The sequence below is a fragment of the Notothenia rossii genome (genome assembly GCF_949606895.1).
Source record: "Notothenia rossii genome assembly, chromosome: 5".
In the NCBI taxonomy this organism is placed as follows: domain Eukaryota; kingdom Metazoa; phylum Chordata; class Actinopteri; order Perciformes; family Nototheniidae; genus Notothenia; species Notothenia rossii.
Window position 1 is genome coordinate 77,774,656 of NC_136903.1, and position 19,162 is coordinate 77,793,817.

The window sequence follows — 19,162 nt, forward strand, 5'->3', positions numbered from 1 at the left end:
CCCCTTTCCCTTTGTAACTGATGAGTAAGAGAAATGTTTTAGCTGCAGACAAATATGTGTCTTCCTCTAACAATTCCCTATAACGACAAATGGAAAGCATGGCGTTTAGCATGGAATCAAAAGCAGTCAAGTAAAAGGATTAAAAAGACAGTGACACTAAAAGTAATGCTGTATTGGATTTTTTGTTTCAATAAGCCTTGTTATATCACGCAGTTGTGTTTTAACAAAGTTTACCACACCTAACTAAGTTTGTGTACAGGTCAAGACTGTTTTTACTTCTATACATTGACACTATCATAATAGTCCAAATTGTAATGCTCTATATCCCACAAAGTCACTCACAAGCCATTCATTGCTTTAACAGAACAAGAAAAGAGCTCACAAAGTGAAACCTCATGTTTCTTCACATTCCAGTCTAAAGCAATGCTGATTATTGATCCCATTGCAAATGTAGTTTGATACATTAAGGCATACAAAGATGTTAAGTGTTACCACTGTAACATGGTAAGTGCAACTAATCCCTTTGTGCCTTCTCCATAGTAGAAAACACAGACTCAAATTAAACAGAAATGTCATTGTTTTAAAAGAATTTACTTACAGTGAATCGGCAGAGAGAGAGAAATGCAGTGACGCTGAAAAGTACAGTTTTCCCAGATATCCCTTTTGGTGCTGATGATAGTTGTAGTAGCAGGGCGGCCTGTCCAAGACTAAATATAACGTGGAGAGCTTGTAGAAGCAGCAGACAGCAGGCCGAACTGGGCTTTTCCACGCCGCGTGGACAGTGTATTTGCCATAAGCCAACTCATTCTGAAAGACTGGAAAGCTGCACAGCACAAGAAAGTATAAGAACAAGAAGCTTCACACTAGGGCTCTATCCCTAGAACAAATGAAAGGAGGGAGGGAGGGAGAAAAGGAGGGAGGGAGAGAGAGATGAAGGAAGAGAGAGAGGGAGAGAGAGGCAGGGAGGGACAGAGCTGGTGTCGTGTATATATAGGACCTCTTGTAATGAAACCACAAACTGACACACACATAGTCAGAGCCAGTCAATCTTGACAAATATCAACATTGTACTTACAGGGATTTCTCTTGTTCTGCCGGCGGTGAGTATGTTTGATTTAAGGTATCTGGGGATTCTGGGGTTTAGGGGTGGTTGTTTAAATGTGACTTACAAAAGTAAAATTAGATTTCTAAATCATGGCCAAAGTCCATTGTTTTATAATGTTTCTCATAATTAACACCACTCATCATTAGGCTCTTTGCTTGAGGTGATGTTGCTACCTGTCCTGCTTCCTGTTCCTGTGAGGTAATGTTGACAAAGCAAAGAAAGGATCACTGCCAGACTTTTGCTCAGTTCTCAACCTTGCTTTGATGTATTCCTTTTTATTACCAGCATGAAGATGAGATAAAGAAACATAGAGCGTCGAAAAACTGGACGAAGCTAAGGAGCTGGCAAGCAAACGAAGAAGTAGTCAGGTTAACAGATCTGACTGACACACACACACACACACACACACACACACACACACACACACACACACACACACACACACACACACACACACACACACACACACACACACACACACACACACACACACACACACACACACACACACACACACACACACACACACACACACACACACACACACACACACACACACCTTACATTTTCAATATCTTGGAACGGGAATATCAAAATTGCCAGCAGTCATGAATTAGATGAGGGTAATAAGTTACCGTAACAAACCCATTTAATTTGACTTGATTTAGCTTTAGCAATAACAACATTTCATTTGCAAACTTCATTTAACTCTAAAATGACAATTTTCTCAAATAGTTTACTATTACCTTTAGATAATGTTTAGTTAATTTAAAAAATCAGGTAAGCTTTATAAAAAATACACAAAAAAGAGAGTAAGAGACAGTAATGGAGGGTTGACAAGTGAAAAGAAGAGTAATATCTAAACAGTCTCTTAATTAACTAAGAATACTAAGCATACTGTAACATAGTTATGAGCCTCCACTCACTGGAGATAGCAGAGCACAAACCTCTCCCTGCCAACATTTGTTTCTCGCATTTGGGAATGTGTTGGGAATCAGTCCATCTGTTCAATTTCCACCCACTGTTACACTCTTTTCAGACAGAGACACATAGAGTAATGCTGGTGAAACGTGCATCATCGGCCTATCTGATGGATCAAATGTCAAATTGACCCTACGTCATACGTAGGGATCGTTAAGGTTTTAACGGTACTACTACTTTTACCGGTACCGCTTATCGATCCGGTCCTTTAACGGTACTCTTATCGGTTCTTTTGGAGAAAAAAATAAGGTAAATTAACAAAACAAATTGTAAACAAAATGAACATTGCTTATTATTTAAATTAAATAAATAATATTTCACATCAAAAGAAACAACAATGTTTTAACAAATTGTATTAAATAATCTGATGACAGAATTGTAAACAGAATAGTTGAAACTTTAACAAACTAAATAACTCTTGTTACCTCTAATCATTAACCCATGTTTATATAATTGTGTTAACTCCGTGTGTTGCTGCTAGCATACGTAACACCTGACATAGAAACGTTACTCATGGATGGGGGGGCTACAGAGCTACTAGAAAGACAGTCGAAAACGGTCTGAATGTGGTGCACTTTTGCAAGATGTTTAGACAAATTGCTCGTTTTACCGCCCTTACATGCTAAACTCTTATTTCACTTTTGGCAACGAGCATTGTTCACATCGAGGCGGGTAAAGTTTAACCACACCTCGGAGCGCTTAGTTCTCTCCGCCATCTACTCCGTGTGTGTGTGTTGCTGCATGTAGCAGCTGCGTGTGTGTAAGCTGCCCCGCCCCCTCGCACACAGACGGGGGAGAGAGATATCTCGTCTGGATTGGAAAGATCGAAAATACTAAAAATAATCATAGACGCATTTTGCAGTCTTTTTACGTAATAGAAACGGAGTTTGCGACACTAAAACTGCAATATAATGTTTGTGCAGCAATGATATACACTGAACAAAAATATAAATGCAACACTTTGTTTTTGCTCCAATTTCTAATGAGATGAACTCAAAGATCTAAAACGTTTTCTATATACACAAAATAATGATTTCTCTCAAATATTGTTCACAAATCTGAAAAAGTCTGTGATAGTGAGCACTTCTCCTTTGCCGAGATAATCCATCCCACCTCACAGGTGTGGCATATCAAGATGCTGATTAGACAGCATGATTATTGCACAGATGTGCCTTAGGCTGGCCACAATAAAAGACCACTCTGAAACGTGCAGTTTTGCTTTATTGGGGAGGTCTGGGGGGGTCCGAAAACCCTAGGGTTAAACCCTAACCCTAACCCTAACGTGTCACCCATCTCCTTGGCATAGAGTTGATCAGGTTGTTGATTGTGGAATGCTGGTCCACTCCTCTTCAATGGCTGTGCGAAGTTGCTGGATATTGGCAGGAACTGGAACACGCTGTCGTATACGCCGATCCAGAGCATCCCAAACATGCTCAATGGGTGACATGTTAGGGTTAGGGTTAGGGTTTAACCCTAGGGTTTTCGGACCCCCCCAGACCCCCCCAATAAAGCAAAACTGCACGTTTCAGAGTTTTGTTCAGTGTATATGACATATTTTTTTAGATGTCTCCAGTACCGATAAAAACACCGATAACGTCGGAGCTTAACGGTACCACTGTCTTTAATAATTCAGCCCCGGGGCCCGTTTAATGCCGGGGCTTGGTACCCATCCCTAGTCATACGGGTGTCACCTGTAAGATTGTTTGATTGGCTTTTTGCCGTTGGATAGAACAGATTATAGACAGGGGAGCGGGGGAAAGAGGGGACAAAAAACGGGGGGGGATCCAATCCAAGACCACTGTGGTCAGGACTCGGTATATGACCCCAGGACTGGATATCCTAAAGAACTGCGCTGTATGCAACGGTGTGCAAAAGTGGATGCTGCAGGCGTGTTTAGATACAGTATAGCAGTGGGAATCAAGAGCATTGTCACATTCTTTTTATGTTTGTGCAAAATTCTGTATCTCAAAATACAGTAGGGGTGTAACAATTAGTCAAATGTAAAAATAAATGAAAAGCCAATACTACTATGAACAATCAGTCAATTTGGTTGAGATTCAAGCGTGGTGGTCTAGCAAGTCTATTAGAAGTAAATGGTTTACTAGCTCTTTAGTCACTACAGTGGTTGGATGGTGGTTTACATTTTCTTTGAGTGCTGCCCCACATTGGCTTCCAAGTGTTTATAGTAGGATGGTTGTAAATAGAGAATGTTGTTCAGTTTTGTGTCGTCCTGAGAATTATATTGTTAAGCGAAATGAATGTGAGCATCTATACACTTAAACCTACACAGACCCACTAGCTGTTTAGGCTCCCTTGAGTATAGTAGGGAAACAAAAAACTGCTCCCAAGAGGAAGCCTAGTGGCCAGCTCTAGAAGAATGTCTTCGAGCTTGGCAACTGAACATTTTCAAGTAAAACTTCATCAATTACCACAACTGGAAGGGGAAGTCCCCGGTATTTAAAAGCCACGACAACAAGGAATATCAGGGTATCTTTTTGAGAAGGATTTATTTGTTGGGAATCAGAAAGGAAAAAAAAAATGTATCAATCTCAAATGCTTTGTTGGGTTACAATTCAGGGTCAATGTGAATTAATCTGGGTATTGAAGCATGTGTTCATTAAATGTCAAATAAGAGTGTCTCCTGTTCTTTTTGCTCTTTCTCGCTCTCTGAAAATAAGGAATCACTATAAGTCAGGGATGCAAACACACGTATGGTGAAAAAAGAGAGAAATATTTGAAGCAGAAAAAAAACTGCGTAATATACCATCTAACAAAGGCCTGTGCTATAATGCTTCAATTAACTGGCTATTCTTTATGATATACTCAGATGAATAGGAGTCAGAGATGTTAAGTTATAAATAAAAGGTTTTCATTATTATTTACACCAGGGGTGGGGAACCTTTTTCCTCTCAAGGGCCATTTCAATTTTTACAACATCCTCCGAGGGCCATACAAATGATTGAACTCAACCTCTGCTTAAAAAAACTAAAATCACACGACTTAACACGACTCACGCATGCATGGATGCATGTGCACAGTTGTGGCATGACCACCAAAACAGAAAGATATGGACACAAGATGTGTGCAAATGCAGGGTTTCCCACACATAGACTATACTTGGGCGGGCCGCCCAGGTATATTAACGGCTGCCCAAGTATATTTCTCGACCAGTTTAGTTTTTTTTTGTATTCGTCCGCGATCATGACGCCATCTGGGATTGATTTACTTGTGGACAATGATCCCTCGCTCTACGCCTCCTGTACCCAGTCCCGGACTGGCCATCGGGAGGACCGGGGGATTTCCCGATGGCCAGGCCTGTTAAGTGGCCTGCCTCACACAGGGTGACTGGCTGTCTACATGATGTGGTCTGCCGACATGGCCACTGTCATACAGATCATAAAACAAAGCCCTTGATTGGTCTCTGTGTGCCATTAAAGCTCGGGATAACATCAGCTCATGTGAGGTAAAGGACTCTCTGAGTGTTTAGATAGTTAACTTAGTCTAAGTTCTCAGTGGGTCTCAAACGGTTTGTTCACCATTTATGTAAACACATATTTCCATTTGAGGGGATAGTGATTAGTAAAATATGCATGAATAAAAAATAAAAAAGTTAGGTAGGTGAAAAAAGATAAGATACACTTTTAAAACTTGTTGAGAGCTAAAACTAGTCTTTGCTGCTGCCTCAAAGAGGAGCAGGGAGGAGAGGAGGGAGACAGGAGAGGCTGATTCAGGAGCACAGACACACTCATAACTATAAATGAACCAAAAATAAATAAATAAACAAGTTTCAGTGTTTTTTCATATTGGAAATGGTATGTTATTGGTTATGGCCATGATTTTATGATTATTGAAATGTATACAGTTCTGTTTCACATAGGTGTTCCCATATATCTAGTCTCTTTATCTTCCCCTTAAAGTGCACCAGATTGATGCATTTAACTCCAACATTTGAAAAAAAATTACCGGGGGAGCATGCCCCCCGGATGCCGGAAAAAAAATGTTTTACTGATGAAGTTAAAAGCATCAATCTGGTGCACTTTGAGAGCAAATGAAGAGATACATCTTGCATATGAAACAGAACTGTAAGCAGATTTATATTTTTCTTAATGGATATTCTACAAAATCACTCCCCTTTTAAACTTTATTCTTGTTATTTTGAACAACTTTTTTGGGTACCATTTCACAATAAGACTACCCTTATAAAGGGGTTTACGAATAGTTTGTAATTCATTTATTAATTAGGTTGTGAACACTTTATAAATCGTTAATATGCTTTTATAAGACATGAGATAAACAGGGCAACTATGATCGGTTGCTTGCCAAATAGTGAGCCCACATGTATATGTACTGCTAAGCCTTATTAGAAATGGTAGTAACTCATTAAAAAGTGGGAATGTGTTTTACACTTTACAATAAGGCTCCCTTTTGGCAGTTATACATGTTAGTAACTCGTAAATAAATGGTCATAAAGAGATGCCAAGAAACATCAAGATGGAAGTGGGGCAATCAACTCAACAGTGAACAACAGATACCAAGGATGCTGGCTAATGAAGAAGACGAAGTAAGCTAGTGCCAAAATAAGGCTTAGTCATCTTGCCAAAGAGTAAGCCTGTGTTGATGTATGAAAACTATGTTAGAAATGGTTCTTAATGATTAATAAAGTGTTTACAACCTAATTAATAACCTAATTATAAACCCTTTATGAATCCTTTATAAGGGTAGTCTTATTGTAAAGTGGTACCCTTTTTCGTTACTGTCATACAGTATTTTATACCTGTTTTTCATTTAGTCTCTTGTTTTTTTTATAACTATAATGATCATATCAAGGTGTGCCTTATCTCCACTGAGCTGAGTTTATTTGAGCCTGTCAGTCTGTCAGGACTCGGAGAGAGTAATCCTGGTCATAGAAAAAGCTATCAGATCGCCACTGGGCTTACAACTACAGTAAAAGCCACGTAAAAACTGCGGCATGTGTACGGCTCCTTATGGGTACTGAAATATTTGAAGTGCTGGAGCGGGGTTCCGTCAGCACTACACCACGTGATGACACGTTACGCTTGTGTTGTGTACAAGGAACCTGTCCCTGTCCAGGAGAAACAGGCACTCGCTTGTTTAATTATTTTGCGGTCTAGATTTCTTTAACATTTTTTGTTTTAAGAAAAAACGAAATTACACAAGTCACCCAAATCAGCGTTAAAAAAGCAGGAAGTGCCGAAAAGCGACTAATTTGCATGCATGATAAGTGGAAGAGAAACTATTTGGCCATGCAAACAACCAGCTGTGAGGCGAGCCACAAGGATAATCGGGTAGACAATCCCCCCTGAACAATTGTGTGTGTGCATGAACAAGAGTGTCATATTCCTTGAGATATGCACTAAGACTATTTTCAGAAAAATTTACACAACACACAGTACGCGCAACCACTAACTCACAACTACACACACAGTGCTTATATAGAGCAGAAAATGATGACACATGAGGCAGAGTGGAGGTCTTCCCATGCCCCCCCTGCCCTTTCTGGTGGACTTGGACATCTCCCACAGGCTGAGCTGTAAATAGACAGTACCCCAAAAACCTACACACACACACACACACACACACACACACACACACACACACACACACACACACACACACACACACACACACACACACACACACACACACACACACACACACACACACACACACACACACACACACACACACACACACACACACACACACACACACACACACACACACACACACACACACACACACACACACACACACACACACACACACACACACACACACACACACACTTCTATTTAACTGCCTAATACTCTGGCCTGACACTATATATTCAAACTGTTGACTCTAAACCGAGGAAAAGCTACATATTCACTACAGCAAGATCACATTTGAAATAAACTTGAAATAAAAAAAAACGTGAGAACGTTTTGCACACACTGACCTGGGGAGGTCTGAAAAAGTTAAGTATACAGTACCACTTGCTGGGCAGCTTCCATCCTCGCTGGCAAGCTGACAGAACATCTGTAACCGTAAAAGACTAAACATCACAGTAAGAGTTTATGATATGTCAAGAGGGGTCTAATAGCTAAACCACAACACAGAAACAAGGGTTTATCGAACCATTTCTCAGGAGGGAACCAATTCCGGTATTGCACAGTAACAGTAAGGTGCAATAAATGAGTGTAGTCTGAGATATTGCTCTTTAAGTGGGTTTTATTGTTACCGTCTGGTGTGAGTTGGTATGGGGAACACATGCAAACACATTACGTCACACAGACACTAAGATGTCTTGACATATGATCTGATCCCTCCAGCCAAAAAAGCACTAAATAAATGTTCACAAGCTTATTAGGACAGGTCAGTGAAATTGAGGCAGAACTTAAGTAATATATTTGCTACAGGAGATCAAGAGGAAGTGAAGAATTGAATATGTCTGCTCAAAGCTGGGACATGGATGTTATTTTGCAGAAAACAGTGGTACCCATCATCATGCATCTATTTACTTGTAGTCCTCCAGCAGCCACTGCAGCCAATTACTTTCCAAGTAAACTTTACTAAAGAAGATAGCAAAAACAAACAATCACTTATTTCATTTAGTATTTAAGAAAACTGAGAGGCTTTAAAACATTTACCATTACACTGCAGTGCAGCATTTGCTGTTGTACTGTGACCTTGCAGGAGAAGTGGGAATTCAACAACAGCTATACCCAAGGCTTGATACAATCCAGAGGCAGGTTAAATGCAATGGAAAATGCGATACATCCTGATAATGTTGCTAATAATAGGTTATAAGTTGGGTGATAGCATTTAAAGTGCATACATGTTTTTTTTAAAGTTTCTGCCATTCAAAAGGAATTTGTGTATTCAGGGAAGCTAACCATGCTTTTTAGATAACCAACTGAATACTGATCCTGACAATTTGGTACTGACTTATTAGCTCTGCATCAATAGTATACATTAATTCACTTTTGGTGAACCACAACTCATAGACGTTCACTGCACCTTTACAAGTTAGGTGAACTGAATGTGCAGGGAGGACAATAATAGGTGTGTGAATATGTATATATGATTAGGGTGTAACGGTATACGTATTCGTACCGAAATTATTCGGTATGGGACCTTCGGTTCGGTACACGTGTGTATCGAAGTGTACCGAACGAATATAACGTTAAAGGTGGGGTAGGTAAGTTTGAGAAACCGGCTCGAGATACACTTTTTGTTATATTCCATGGAATGCTCTTAACATCCCGATAGCAATGAATATCTGAATGGCTTTGACAAAAATTCATTAAAAAATGACATCTTTGGAAGCCGTAGTGCTGTAAAAAGCACGACCAATCATTTTAGCCGGCCAGGCTAAAATAACTGGATGGCCTACCTGCCTGTCAGCCTTCCATCTGTGCACAAACTTATCTCGTGCCCTCATTGGTCATGTGCGCGTTCGTGTGTGTTAGAGGAGGGGCTCTGTAAGGAAGTGGCATATTTTTTCCGGCTGTGTATTTTCAAATTCTAGCGCACTCGAGCTGGTTTCTCCAAAATTACCTACCCCACCTTTAAACGTAAAAAATTGAGAACGTGAACAACTTTTTGGAAGTAATCTCAGGTGCTGCGTCGCAGCATTCAGTGTAATTTGCTCCCATTGGGTTCAACGCGTCATAGAGCGACCAAGTCATTTCATTGGACGAGAGGCATACTATGAGAGCTGGTCACAGGGATGCGTTCAAATTTAGTCAGTAATTTGAGGAGCTGTCAAAATGGCGAACGCAGATCAAGTTGAGCTCGAAAATCCTCCAGCATCATTGAAGTCTCCGGTTTGGGGACATTTTGGTTTCGCAGTTACGTACAAGGATGACGGACAAAGTCAGGTGGACCGAACCAAAGCTGTTTGTTGGCATTGTTCAACTAAAATTGGTTACGCTGCTGGCAATACATCAAACTTGAACACACATTTGAAAAGGCATCACCCGAACGTGAATATCACCGGTACCAAAAGAAAAAAGACCCAAACTCCCACTAGCATTTAAGCCTCCAACACTCGCAAAAGTTCAGACCGAGTCAAAGTCATTACAAACGCCAAATATCCTTATGTTGCCATTAGGGCTGTCCCGAATAAAAAAATTCGGGCTCTGGATATTCGGTAGTAATCAGCAGCGAATATTCGGTGCGGAGAGATTTTTTTTTTTTTTTAATAAAAATGTTTTTTCCAAAATGTTTCATAACACGCTCCGAATCCGAGACACCTGACAACACGCTTTTAAGCAGAAGCGCAGAAAGAGCATACTATTACGATTTATATGTATTTATTGTCTCAGTACTCGCATACATTAAAACTAAATGTGTCGTCTGCATTTAACCCAGCCGCAGTGCAGTGCCCGGGGACCAAATCTGGTTCCAAATTCCGTCTATAACGTTTTACAACCTGAAGATACAAAACACATATTTCTGTTATAACAACAATACTTTTAATAATATAGCAGTAACAGTAGGCCTAACAGTGTAATACTTGTTACCGATACAGTAAACAGTATTTAAATAAATGAAGAACGAAAAATAAATGAACGAACTGTATGCCAATAATTGCCTTAGCCCCAGATGTTCCCACATTGCTCCTATTATTTTCAGTATTCGGATCAAATTGAAAAACTAATATAAAAAAACTATTCGGTTGCTTGCTTGCAACTATTTTCCAAGCAAAGTAAGTGCACGATTTTATCATGTGTAACGTTACTGTTTAAACGGCAGATAAAGCAGCTTCATCATGGCAACTTGACAACAGCTAAGCTAAGCTAGGCTACTACTTACAGCATCCAGGTGACTTTTCAGAGTTGTTGTGCCACCGTGGTAGGCAAGCTTCTTGTCGCATATTTGGCACACTGCCTTCTTCTTACCGTCGTCCAATTTAAAATGGTCCCACACAGCTGAAGTCTTCGGCATTTTTGTGTTCAGGTGTGTGAAACGAGGTGAAGCGAGATGAAGCGTGCCGTTTGCGTTCGTGACTGTAACGCGTTGTCAGGAGCACAGGCTGAGATTGTATATATTTTCGCATTTTAACAGTGCAATTCAAAAGTATAAATATAGTATAAGAATATGGCAATTCTCCTTTATTGATAGCATACATTTAGGGGAAAAAATATATATTTTTGAAAGAAAATTAAAAAACGAATATCCGAATAATGACATTGAAACCCGAAAAGTTGGCCAACGAACGAATATTCGAATAGTCGAATATTCGGGTACGGCCCTAGTTGCCATGTTAGCAAAGCGCTACCTGGCTGTATCTGCTATCTCTGTCCCTAGCGAGAGGTTGTTCTCCAGAGCAGGAGACATTGTTAGTGACAGCAGATCTGCCCTTTCGGCAAGCAATGTGGACAAGTACATTTTTCTTAAAAAAAACATGCAAACAAGCAAGCAAGTCCTAATGTCAAGCTGGCTGCTTAGGTACTAGTACAGTACAGTTCAAATACAGATTATTTCAGTTCATCTAAATGCTGCACCTTAATGTTTATTTTATTATATTTTGTATTTATTTGAGTGAATGTTCACAGTTTAATAATAATTAAAAACCCAAAACTAATATTTTATGTTTTGTGATCATTTTACCGAACCGAAATGTTTGTGAACCGTTACACCCCTAGTATATGACTGTATTTGTGTGTATTGTGCTGCCAAATAAATAAAGTTGCGTGTGGAAAGCATCCCCCGCTCTACACAAAATCCACTGATATTGACAGCAAGCACTAAGTGTGTTACTCAATCCCACAAAACAAGTGTCACGTGCTATAGCAACATTGGTTACAAAATTGGTTACATACAGTGCTGTCAGAAAGAAAGGGGGGTGTCTTTTTACTTTTAGCCTACATTTTAGGGTTTTAAAATGATCATAAGAATAACTGTAGTACATTAACTACTTAGTAGAGATGCAGTGGTCCAGCCACCAATGGAAACCGTCCGGCTGTCAGTCAATCAGCCATGACCCATAAGTATCTTATATCTGAATTTAAACACATGGGTTAGGGTTAGCTAACCTTGCTAAGCCTGTCTATTCTTACATGGGTCTGTAGCTACATTTTTAATAGGAACCAGCATTGACTGCTAATTGATGAAGAGTGTTGGAAACATAGACAGACATAGAGAGAAAAGAGAACAAAGATACAAGAGAAACATGATCGCCAGGGTGCACTGTGAGCACAGATGGATTTCCAAATCCCTTTCACCCTGCAGGAATCCTGTTGCACAGCTTTAGAGGTATTTAGAGAATCTATGTCGTTTAAGCATTGGCCCTTCAGCAGAAGTGATTGTGATTTAAGATATAAAAAATGTATCAGCATCCAAGCGCTATAGAAGGGTTGCCACGATGACTACAACATGTGTGTAAGAACAGCTTGTTCTGGAAGAAGACTGGCAACAACAACGACAACAGTACAAGGACAACTTCAATGCCACAACAATTCCACACAATGACATATGATTGTGTCTCCTGTATGACCTTACTGTTGAACAGTAAATTACTAGGGACATCATTTCACACACCCAGAGGACAATGTTGTTTCATTCTGGGATGTAGGTATGTTTGCAAGAGGTCAAGGTCCTTCTCAGCTCCAGTCCTACTGAACATCCTTTGACATGTTAACCTCATGACCTTGCAGGATTACCCTGACCCAAAACCATTTCATATATGTCTTTATTACCAGTGTGATACTGCCAATTCCATATAACATGCCATAAACCCTTTCCAGTTCATATAGCAGATATCAATGACACTGGCTCAGTCGGTCTCCTGCTATACTTTGATCATGAGTTGACACACATATTGCTAATAGTAAGAAAAATATCACATACATTTTGAAACACACAGCTAAACGGATTGTTGGTAAAGTTCTATGCCACTACGGAAAAATGTATGGTGCTTAACAAGTGTGAAACCCGCACACATAAACAACCAGGCCGGGCACTTCACTGAACAGAACATTAGCTGCTAGTGCAAAACCATCCTGACCCTGATACTGATACATATGTATAACTACGTGCATGGTGAAACTCATGGGGAAACTTATGTCTTGAGCCCTGTGGTTAAGGTTTAATTATGTTCAGGGAAAATAACTTGGTTATGGTCAGGGGAAAATCAGGTTGTTGGTCCAAATCACTATTAGATTGTGGGTCTTTCTGGACATGGTATAAATGATAACAGCCTGGTTATAGTTAGGGATTGATTTTAGTCATAATTACAATATTTTGTATTACTGCTGATTTGTATTCCATATTTTATTCTTTCTATTCCATTGCAATGTAATGTAAATAGTGTTATATTTTAATTTTAATATTTTTCTAGTTCTCTACCTGTGTTTTTAATTCTTGTTTTTTTATGCACCACGACACCAAGTCAAATTCCTAGCACGTGTAAACCTACCTGGTAATAAACCTGTTTCTGATTCTGATTTACTGTTTGTAGAATAAAGGAAGCTAACGATGGTCTCCCAACATGTTGTCGACCCTTCCTACCACACAGACCTTCTCTCTCTGCGGACGGACATCGCAGCTCTTTTAACAACTTAACAGGATTTCCTCTTTTGCTCCCTATAGACTCCAATCATCATCTTTTTTCTGCTAGAGAGCTTTGTAGATTGAACATAAATGTTGTTATGGGTTCTTTTCTGAAATGATTTACGCTCTCTATTATCTTGGGAGGACAGTTTTGGCTAGCACTAACTAAATCATATTACAAACACATAAAATACAACCATAACTTAACAACATTTCTTTGGTACATATTTTTTCTTTGCCAATTGGCAAGATGTTCACAGATAAAATAATTTCATTGATAATTCAGTTTGTTTCTTGGATTATATTTGGGACCATATTTGTCTCAAAGCAGACAGTAAATGAAACAGCATGGGAAAATAAAGAGGGCAGTTTCAGTCAATACATGTTACTGTTTCACTGATTGCTTATTTTCTGTGATACTGGAAATTATACTAACTTCTGATTAAATACATGCATCCTGCTTCATGTTGACCTCTATAGTTTGTAGTTTTCTAAAAAGAAAAATGCTTTCCCATACAGATAGGCTGACCCTTTCAGAACACAGCAGCAAATACAGAGGATCCATCCTTGCTAAAACATCTATGAAAACTGGTTTGATAATTAATTTCTGGAGCCTAATCTGTCCTTCATACCAAAGAAAACAGTGATTCAAATGTGTTCCTGCCCCTCTGCATTGGAAATAAGCGTTCTCTATCAAAAACAGGGTGTGCACTCCCACTATCAAATGTAAAAATCTCTCTCTTTCTAATGCCACACAGAAATGCACAGTGAATTCTGGGGGAGTGCAACACAGAACAGCAAGTCAGCAGGAGGGAACTTAGGTGGCCAGTCAGGAGGTTCCTGCTGTGTTTCATACGAGGCAGGAATTTTAAGCCTAGGAGGTAGGAGTATCAAAAATCCCCAAAACAATGCATGTATAAAACATACAGAACCACACTATGATAAAAGCATTTCAAACGGTATGGACTGATTTCTATTCCATTACAAGTTGGTTACATACATGTTTGTTACTTACATTATTGTAATGCCCAATTCCTCAAAGATGAAATCCTGCAAGTTCCTTTAGTGCACTGAAGGCTTTGTTGAGCAAAGGTTTGGCCTGAATGCATCCAATACAAACAGCCTACTGTAAGCTCTTTAATGTGCGCTTTACTCTGGAGTCTAGATTATTTAACTGCAAGTGCTGAAAGTCCACTTTTGCAAAGACCTGGAAATCCGGCCAGTAAAGCCAGGAAGGCCAACAATAGCCTAATTAGACATTTCCTACATACAGTAATAAGGTAAACAGTAGTGCAAAGCTAAATATGGAAATACAAAAAGCAGCCGTTTCTTTCAGGGTATAATGTGAGCAGTCCAACAACCAAGTCTTTCAGAGGCAGTACTTCTAACATGAAAATGGTCAAACAAAAGTTTAACAGTTGTTTGACATGTGTTTGTTGTAGAAATGTGTCCTTTACAGAAAACTTGCTGCACTGATCCAGTGAACACTGTGCCTAGGAGTTGGTGTCAAATTCAACAAAGAATATAAGACAGAAGATGATCAAGAGAGGATTTTACATAATCTAAAAGTAAAAAAGGAAATGTGCATACCCATTTTGCAATAAAACTGTTCACCAAAAAGATTTACAATAAAAAAAATAGCTGTGATCACATGTTTTTAATTAATACATCTGGACAGCTGAAACAATGGTGCCATTTCTCACTGTGAGATTACTCGGTGGAAAACATGCATTCAATCAAGCTACTGAGCGAGATAGAGAGGGTGGGGGGAGTTCAACCCATAAGAAACATAATGAGGGACTGATTTTCCATCCATCTGTCCAGAGATTCTGTGAGGACCATAATGCCTGCAATTGTGTTTTTGATTTTTGCAGTAAAATTGGTCACGGTTAAATCACTTCTAACTGTGCCATGGTATGCAAATGACAGATGGAACACTGAATCTGCAACAGTAATTAACAGTCCTAAATGGCTCATTAGAATTCATGATTTGAATAGCTAATCAAGTATTTAATGTGCCTCAATTGTGTAAACATAATACCTTTTTTCAGACTTAACCAAATGCTGAATTCAGTGTCTTATGTAGGCCACATTTCTGGATCAATTGCTCAACCAACCTCAGTATAGGAGCTACACTACCTCTATAAGTAATGACACAAAAGAATGCCCATTCCTACTACATTGCAAACACAAAAAAACATGGGGAACACATCATTAATTGAAGGCGTCAGAGGAGCAGTAGTAATGGAGCTATATGGTTTGTGAAGAAAATGAATGGGTCTGCCTATCAACCTCAGATGATTCTATAGTTTTGAACAATACTCCTGTGGGTATTATAGGATGTTCTAACTAGTTTCTCTGCAGGATTCTGGAACATTGCAACCCTGGTACCCACACGTTCATAATGGAGTCAGGAACATGCATCTTATATTTGGAAGTGCAGTAACTAACTACTAGACTAGAGTTGTAGGTAACCAACCAAAGCCTGGCCCACCTGTCTTCTAACTTAAAAATAGGTGGTTTGAGAACTGTAATGTGGATATGAAGTGGTTTGTTAAAAAAAAAAAAAGTAAATGTGTTCACATGGTAGCATTTCTCACCCTATATAAAACCACCTAATATAAATTGTATTTTGAGACCAAGGTATTTCACTTTTGTGAGCAGGCTTCTTTTACAGTAGGTATCATTATGTGGAGTGCGTCTTCGTGATTTGCATTAGTTCACCTTGAACACTGTTACCTCATTCACACCAACGGTGTTTCAGGGCCGGTTCGGAGCTGGAGCTTGAAAAGCACCGGGCTTTCCTCTTCACACCGCAGTGGAGCAGCCTCTTAGCTCCGGAATCCGGTTCGTTTCAAGCACCAAAAAATTGTCCAGCCAGAGCAAAAGCACCACATACGTCACGCTTACGTCGAAGCAGGGGCAGGGGCTAGGGCGGGATCAACTCCTGAACAACAAAAAGCCCGCGTTTTATCCAGTTTGTACACAACGATGGAGAAACTTAACAAGCAGCAGTGGTCCACTGAAGAGACCAGCTCCCTACTGGGAATCTGGTCTTCCGAAGAGGTACAGAGGAAGCTGGAGGGCAATCAGCCATTGTTGTTGTTGTCGGTGTCAGCTGTGAGGGGTTTCCGCGTGGTTTGGCTTTATGAAGCAGGCACGCAAATGGTTACGTCATGACGCAAACGATGACGGAATGACGCAGCGCCAGTCGGACTCTGGGCAGTGTGAAAAGAGCCGGAGCTAAACCGAAGAACCAGTTCTGAACCTGAAAAGCTCTAGCACGGAGCTTGAACCGGAGTTGCGTTGGTGTGAATGAGGTTTGTGACTGCTGACAAATGGAACAATTAACCTTGCAAAAATCACAAATACTGATCCACAACTGGTCATAACAGTTACACAACTAAAGTATAATAAAAACAATAATGCCAGGGGCTCTTTTAATCCAAGTATTGGTTAATTGGCTATCATCACAAAAGTCAACAACAATTGTCATTACCATAAACTAAGTGTTTTACTTATTACTTTTCAACAAATTAGGTAACCGTCAGTAAAAAGACAGGTAACACATTTAGTGAATCCCTGATTACAGCTTCAGTTGGGCTTCTTTAAGTTTACCCTATTTGTGAGATTGCATATTTTTGAAAGGCAGAGCTGGTTGCTTTGAAAAATACTAAAGGGTGTTTAATATCACACCTGTCAGTGGCACAAACATAATAATATTTGCCATCTAGAATCTCAAGTTGTGAAACAATATCCTATTACAAGTATCTGAAAATGTCATATGACCTGCTTAAAGCAAATTATGAAAATAATGTAGCCTATATATGAAAATATAAAACATTGAAAAGAAACAGCAACAAAATAATATGTTTTTCTTTCTTAAAAGTAGAAGATCCTGGAAAGATATTTGAATCATTGGTAACTGTTTTCATACAATCTGATGCTTACAGTAGCACTGTGATTTAATCGCAACTGGTAACATAGAGGCACAAACTGGGGCTACTTTGAGTACTGCTGCTCTCAGTGGAACGTATTTGAACTGAAAATGGGTCACCTTTTATATCATCAAGCCAAAAGTATATCTTCAAATTGTATAATTTGAGAGATGATGCACCATGTGCAGCTCACATCCAGCAGTATAGAAGAGTGTAATAAAAAAGTAATTGGTTGCATCCTTCCCCTCTGTTCCACTGCATACCTGCGGCAGATTGCACAACTCTGAGGCAAAAGCAGACTGAGAGGGTAGCAACAGTGTGCCTTTCTGCCGACGCATCTCACTACGGATGCTAGGGCATTTCCCATTATCTACAACCATGACATGGACAAACTAAAAAAGGCTAGTCAAGTGGTGGAATATGATCAACTATTTCACTCTCATTAACGGGATGTGTGGGTTATTTCTTTCCCAAATCGGAAACGTGTCCTACCTGTTTCTGCTGTTCCAGGAGGAAGAAGAGGAGGAGCAGGCGCATCAGGATGAAGATAGGTGCCGCATTCAGAAGATCAGGAGAGAGCAAGCTGTAGCAGAGACGAGGTGGTGCTCCCCCTTCAGTCACCACGCACCTCCCGACACTTAGTTACTTTTGGCGCAGTCTCCTAACTGCAGGCGAGGAGCATAATTGTTGTACATTATTGTTCGAAATTAGTACTGATTTGCCTGTGATTTTCAGAAAAGGGTCTAACCATTCATTTCATTAAAAGGAGGGCAAACCATGAACACGGTTTTAGTTGAGCTGCAATGTGCTGTGCAATGTCACAATTCATACATCATTGTTAATAAACAGCCGTAACAACAGTATAAACCACCTATACAAGGGATTTAATTAAGATAGCCAAAGTTAGCTTTAATGTTACCTTTCAAACTTTTACAATAGACGGGACTTTCCTTAATATGCTACACACACAGTTAGCTTTCTACGTTAGCTGCATTGCAGGTGTCCGGTGAATTACGAATGTTTGCAAATCGGTTCACAAGCCATTAATTGAATTACAGTATTAATAATAAACGGTTTTTCCACTTACATTTTGCTTTACTTGACTGGCCAAGTTTGTGCATCATTTAACGTAGCCTAAGCATTACATTGTATTAACGTTTGAGATGTTGGTTGTGATTTACTGATCTGAAATTAACGTGCATTCGAGATGTAAGCTAACTTGTGGCTAGCTTGTTAGCATCAGTTTTTATTTGTTGTACTTAAAAAGGGAAACTTTAAAAACAACACTTACCGCAGTTTCAATATATTTCCATTCCTCATGAATTCTGCAATTTTGTCAAATGAAAAATGTCTGCCTAATTATGCTGATATTAAAGAAAACTCCTGACACGTGCTTCTTTAACATGATAAAGATGGCTGACGGAAAGGGGCAATACCAAATTAACAGTAGAAGAAGAAAACACCAAAACTGTTTTTTAAGGGGACCTCATAAGAAAAACAGGCTACATGGGATAAACGTGTCCATGCCTTCCTATGGAAAAAAGTTGTAACCTACAGTAAAACAATTATTATCTGCGGC

At 39.6% G+C, this 19,162-nt stretch overlaps 1 protein-coding gene across 2 annotated transcripts in view; it reads right to left on the bottom strand.

The window, feature by feature from the left end:
• The window catches only part of atp2b2 (ATPase plasma membrane Ca2+ transporting 2), a 118,782-nt gene extending 100,544 nt beyond the window's left edge, over positions 1 to 18,238 (bottom strand). Inside the window, exon 1 of one of the 2 annotated variants that reach the window (XM_079684893.1) lies at positions 18,076 to 18,238. The gene's annotated coding sequence lies outside the window, so the exon portion shown is untranslated. Of the gene's footprint in view, positions 1 to 598; positions 618 to 18,075 lie in introns of those variants that run through there. The other variant, XM_079684895.1, reaches the window with a different exon arrangement.
• Between the last annotated feature and the right edge of the window lie 924 nt (positions 18,239 to 19,162).